Source organism: Lontra canadensis, unplaced genomic scaffold (assembly GCF_010015895.1).
Source record: "Lontra canadensis isolate GAN:19392208 unplaced genomic scaffold, GSC_riverotter_1.0 scaffold7, whole genome shotgun sequence".
In the NCBI taxonomy this organism is placed as follows: domain Eukaryota; kingdom Metazoa; phylum Chordata; class Mammalia; order Carnivora; family Mustelidae; genus Lontra; species Lontra canadensis.
The window spans coordinates 16391632-16398292 of record NW_022631001.1 but is presented as its reverse complement, the minus strand read 5'-3'; positions in this window follow the sequence as shown (position 1 = coordinate 16398292).

Genomic DNA, 6661 nt, shown 5'->3' with positions numbered 1-6661 from the left:
AAAGCCTCTTTACGCCCCCTTCCACCCATCAAGATGTAACCACGATCCTGAATTTTCATAGTGATAACTTCTTGCTTTTCTTTAGAGTTTTGTATATTCCTTTTCCTTTTTTTGCATATGGATATCTAATGACCCAACCCACCAATTATTGAAACACTGTCCTTTTCCCACTGTTTTGAAGTGCCATCTTTGTTATAAATCAGGTATTTATTTGGCAGTTCCATTCTAGGGTTTGTGTTCTATTCTATTGGTCTATTTTCTTTCCTAGCACCATTAACATACTGGCTTAATTATTGTAGCTTTATAATAAGTCTTGCTATCTGCCAGAGCAATTACTTCCATCTTGTTCTTTTTAAAAAATGTCTTGGCCGTTATTGGTCCTTTCTCGTCTCTATAAATTTTAGGATCAGCTTATAGAGTTTATAAATAAAACAAAACTCTTCTTGGGATTGGAATTGCATTGAATCTTCAGACAATAAGGGGCAAATTCACATCTTTAAAATCATTGAGTCTTCCAATCCATGAACATAGTAAAGCCTTCCCTTCACTTAGTTTTTCAACTTCTCTCAATAAAGTTTATGGTTTTCTATGTAGAGATCTTGCAGATTTGTGTGTATGTGAATTTATTCCTAAGTATTTATAATTTCTAAATGTTATCTTTTTATAAAATTTCATTCCTGTTTTTAACATATAGAAAATACAATTGATTTGTTCATTGGCTCTTTATCCAGTGACCTTCCTAAACTCACTTTTTAATTCTAGTAAATTATCTGTAGATTATTTTAGATTTTCTCTATATATAACCATATTATGTATGAATAATGATAACTTTTTTATTGCTTTTCTTCACTCTGAAATTATAAGATACTTTCTCATTCTCTCTTTTAGTATTTTTAGAATAACTTTAAATCTTCAATTTATCTGGAATTTATTTTTAGTATACAGTATGAGGTATGCCTTAACCTAATTTTTTTTCCAGATGGATATCCTGATTTCTATGGAACAGTTATTGAATAAGCCATCTTTCTCCGATGATTTGAAAGGAGACCTCTCTCCATATTAAATTCTCACGTATATTTGATTGTATTTTCTTATTTGATTGTATCTTTAATAGTTTTTCTTCTGGTCACTGATTTATTTCTGTTTTAGTTATTGTAACTTTAAAATGTTTTAATATCTGGTAGTACTTTAAATTTATTTTTAAAATATTGCTATTATTTTTAGAGTATTGCTATTCTTATTTATTTTATTCATAGGAATTTGAAATCAGTTTACCTATTTCCAAAAGAAAATTCTGTTAGAATTTTTATTAGGTGAGCTTTATTTATTTATTTGCTTATTATTATTTTTTATAATTCTAGTGGGTTTTGTTCTCCATTTCTTTTTTTTTTTTAAAGATTTTTGTTTGTTTCTTTGACAGAGAGATAGAGAATGCAAGTGGGCAGAATGGCAGGCAGAGGAAGAAGGAGAAGCAGACTCCCCACTGAACAGGGAGCCTGACAGGGGGCTTGATCCCAGGACCCGAAGGCAGCTGCTTAACTGACTGAGCCACCCAGGCGCCCCTGTTTATTTATTTATTTTTTAAGTAATCTTTAGGTCCAATACGGGGCTCAGACTCAGGACTCTGAGATCAAGAGTCGCATGCCCTACCCACTGAGCCAGCCAAGCACACCAGATGAGATTTAAATTACAGATTCTGTTTCTGATCTTGAGTTTTCTTATCCATGAATAAGGGCTGCTTTTCTAATTGTTCAAATCTTTAGGGTTTCTTAACATTTTAATATAGACTTTGTGCATTTCTTAACAGTTTCTCCCTAGACATCTGTTCTTTTTATTGATCTGCTAATGACAATTTTTACTCCATTATATTTTCTAACTGGTCTTTATTTGTTTGCTTGAAGGTTGCATATTAGTTTTTCTTTTCTTTTCTTTTTAAGATTTTATTTATCTATTTGACAGAAAGAGAGGGAATACAAGCAGGGACAGTGGGAGAGAGAGAATCAGGCTCCCTGCTGAACAGGGAGCCCAATGCAGGACTTGATCCCAAGACCCTGGGCCATGACCTGAGCCGAAGTCGGACACTTAACAACTGAGCCACCCAGGCACCCCGCATATTAGGTTTTCTGTGGGTTAATTTTATAACCCAACCACCAAACTAAATACTCTTCTCTATAATAGTTACTCAGTTGATTCTCTTGTCTTTCCTTTGGTAAGCAGTTAAATCATCTATAAACAACATACAATTTACTTCCTCTTTTCTACTTTCTATTTCTCTTAGTTTTTTCCATTTAGGAGTTTTAAGCCAGGAGGGCTGTATAATCAGTCTAATCTTTGTTATTTTGTCTATATTATAATCTATATTATGTCTAATCTTTATTATTTGCAATAATAAAGACTACATTGGCTGCAAAAATGGAGCTAAGAAACCATCTTAGGAGTCAATTACAGTAGTGCAGATACCAAAGGATGGTGCCCCAGCTAAGAGAGTGGCAACAGAGATGGACAGAAATGGATAGACTGGAAATATATTTTGAAGCATGGCAGAAAACAGGCTGATTATATCATGCTAGTAATTTGCCAACTTCTTGGGAACCTTAGAACATGAGAATCACAGTTAGAATGGACCATAAATATATTCAAGTGTGTCCCCTAACCCTATGTTTTCTTGGATTCATTCCAAATTCTGAACCACCTCCAGTGATGGAGAACTCAGTATCTTCTATCGTGCCCATTCCTTTTACTCATATCACTCCACAAACCCTGCTTTTTTTCAGGTACTATATGGGGCTCTAGGAAATATGAATAACCAACCCTCACTGCCCTCCCTGAGAAAGCTCAGAGAGAGGAACAACTCTCTTCGAAGGCCTCTTTCCTGGCAGACCCTGCCCTCTAGTTTCCTGTCTGAATCCTCCTTCTGAACAAGGCTGACCTCTCTCTATGGGTAGCTTACTTCTCAGGTGTTTGCAAAGGTGATCATCACTTTTTGGGGTTTCTCATCTTCTCTTCCTTATTTTTTAAAGATTTTATTTCTTTATATGAGAGAGAGAGAACATGTGGGGGACAGGGCAAAGGGAGGGGGAGAAGCAGACTCCCCAGTGAGCAAAGAGCCGAAAGCAGGATTCCATCCCAGGACCCTGAGAACATGATATGAGCTGAAGGCAGACGCTTAACTGACTGAGCCACAGCACCGCACCCCCCTCTTTTTGTTAGCTTGATCTGACATCAGATTCCCTCTTTATCGTGATCCAAATTTGGGAAACTTGAAACTTGTGGTTTAGTGTTATTTTTCTGAAGAGTTATTATGTCATTTCTTTACCTTACTTTATAATTCTATACCTGGGAAGTTAATGTTCATTTGTTATATGTCTTTGTCCGTATTTTTTGTTTGGCTTAGTGCTTATCTTTTTTAAAGGACTGTCTTTATTAAGGACTTAGTGTATCAATTGTATAATTAGCTTTAGGAACAAAAAAACTAAATAGCCATGCAGTCAGTTACATTGCTAGGCTCAATAAACACTAGTGGTTACAAGGCTGAAGGCATTTTTTCAATGAAAAGACTGAGAATAAATAATAATGCACATGGAAGGAAGCTAGCAAGCTGATTAGTGTTAAGAGTAAAATATAAATATATGATTTCAAGACAGGCAGTGATAGAGTCTACTTCTGCACATACTACATAATATCCAGTTCCAAATAATCAGGCTTTCCCCCCCCCAACAACCCATTACTCTTCCAAAGTAGTTATGTTAATTATGTGTTCACGATCCCCATCCAATTTAACGGTTAATATATTTAATGAACATGTTATCTTCTTGGTGAGGCATTCTTGTGTACCATTTGAGTATGACTATATTTGCAGTGTCAAAAGACGTAATACAATTTGACAGGTTTTCCCAAATGAATTGCAGAGAAGTGACAGGTGGGAAGAAAGAGGGTTTTTTTTCTGTAGAGAGGGTGACCTTGGTCAATCCAGAGTGGAGACAGCTGTGAATTATAATAGGTTCCTCTGAGAATTGTCAGATTTAAACTAAACTGATGATACAATAGCTCGGGGAATAATTCCTTGTGCTTTGCAAGTATTGTGGGCTTCTTTATATGATGTAAGATAATTTTCTCTCCCTAAATCTTTTCTCTAAGCCCAGGTAACTCGGATGAGCATAAAGAGCAGTCAGATATGTCTGACTTTGAATTCTGATGTGAGTCAGGGGAATCTGACAGTTTTTCTTTTTTTTAATTTTGCATGTTACTTAACTTTCCTAATTTGGTTTTTCAATATTTAAATGGATTACAATGTTTTCTCTAATAAGGTGAAATTGAATAAATGTAATGTGTGTGTATTCTTTTTAAAGATTTTATTTTTAGCAATTTCTACACTCAATGGGGACTCAAACCTACAACCCTGAGATCAAGAGTCACATGCTCTACCAACTGAGCCAGCCAGGAGCCCCACTTGTTTGATTTTCGTGTAAATATAAATGTATATACACTCAACAAAACCCTTACTTAATATTTAGTAATATTCAAGGTCAGTTTCTTTTTTTCCTATCTTTATTTTTATTATTTATTTATTTTTATTAACATATAGTGTATTATTTGCTTCAGATGTACAAGTTTGTGAATCATCAATCTTACACAATTCACAGCACTTGCCATAGCACATACCCTCCCCAATATCCATAACCCAACCACCCTCTCTCTACCCCCTACCCCCCAGCAACCCTCAGTTTGTTTCCTGAGATTAAGAGTCTCTTATGGTTTGTCTCCCTCCCCAGGCCCATCTTGTTTCATTTTTTCCCTCCGTACCCCCCACGACCCCCTTCCCTGCCTCGCAAATTCCTCATATTAGAGAGATCATATTATAATTGTCTTTCTCTGATCAACTTATTTCACTTAGCACAGTACCCTCTAGTTCCGTCCATGTCATTGCAAATGGCAAGATTTCGGGTTTTTTGATGGCTGCATAGTATTCCATTATATATATACCCCACATCTTCTTTGTCCATTCATCTGTTGATGGCCATCTAGCTTCTTTCCATAATTTGCTATTGTGGACATTGCTGCTATAAACATTCAGGTGCACGTGCCCCTTCGGACCACTACATTTGTATCTTTAGGGTAAATATTCAGTAGTGTGATTGCTGGGTTGTAGGGTAGCTCTATTTTCAACTTTTTGAGGAAACTCCATGCTGTTTTCCAGAGTGGCTGCCCAGCTTACATCCCCAGAAAGAGTGTAGGAGGGTTCCCCTTTCTCTGCATCCTCACCATGTTTGTCATTTCCTGACTTGTTAATTTTAGCCATTCTGACTGGTGTAAGGAGGTATCTCACTGTAGTTTTGATTTGTATTTCCCTGATTAGAGGTCAGATTCTTTACCATGTACTTTCTTTTTTAAAAAATCCATTCTTTCAGGTGCCTGAGTGGCTCAGTGGGTTAAGCCGCTGCCTTCAGCTCAGGTCATGATCTCAGGGTCATGGGATCAAGTCCCACATCTGGCTCTCTGCTCAGCGAGGAGCCTGCTTCCCTCTCTCTCTCTCTGCCTGCCTCTCCATCTACTTGTGATCTCTCTCTGTCAAATAAATAAATAAATAAAATCTTAAAAAAAGAATCCATTCTTTCACCTAAATTACTTCTTTCTTTCATATCTGACATTTTCTGGGTCATTCTGCTTCCAAAAGCCTTTTCAAATTGGATTCATCATCTCCATTCTTTCTGGCAATGCCTTAGTTCAGGATCTATTTTCTCTTGCTTAGATTATTGCAACAACTTTTTAATTTATACACTTCTCTCCAAGTCTTGCTGCCTTTTATTCCCCCAGTCGTGCTACTTCTAATCCATCTTCCACACTGTGCAGAGCTTCTCAAATCACAGTTCTGATTATGAGTCAACTCTTCTGGCCTAAATACTTTTGTGTTTTAGAGAGACATTTTTTTAAGGTTTTATTTTTTAAAGTAATCTTTACCCTCAACATGGGACTCGAACTCAAGAGCCTGAGATCAAGAGTGGTCTGCTCCACCAACTGAGCCAGCCAGGCACCCCTTGCCTAAATACTTTTGATGTCCAATTTTTATTGCACAGATCTTGTCTCCTTCAACTTTTGTCTTTGATGTCAAACACGGTTCAGTGGGGTTTTTTGGTTTTGTTTTGTTTGTTTTAGATCTATTTATTTGAGAGAGAGAGTGAGAGGGCATGAGTGGGAGGGGCAGAAGGAGAGGAAGAGAGACCCTCAAGCAGCCTCTGCACTGAGTGTGGAACCTGATGCAGGGCTTGATCCCATGACCCTGAGATCACAACCTGAGCCAAAACCAAGAGTTGGATGCTTAATGACTGTACCACCCAGGTGCCCCAAACAGGGTTCTATGTTAACCACCGCCTTCTATTAGCTTCTTCAATTGTCTGTTATTGGATTAGGTTATGTCTGAACAAAAAGATCTACTGGTGGCTTTTAAACCTATAATTTTTAAAAAGATTTAAAAATATGATAAAAATGTGCCGGGTGCCTGGGTGGCTCAGTTGGTTGAGCGATAGACTCTTAATTTCAGCTCAGGTCATGATCTCAGAGTCCTGGGATCCAGCCTGTACTGGATCAGTACAGAGTTTACTTATAACTTCCCTCCCCTCTACTTCTTCCCCTGCTCACTCTCTCTCTCTCAAATAAAAAAAAA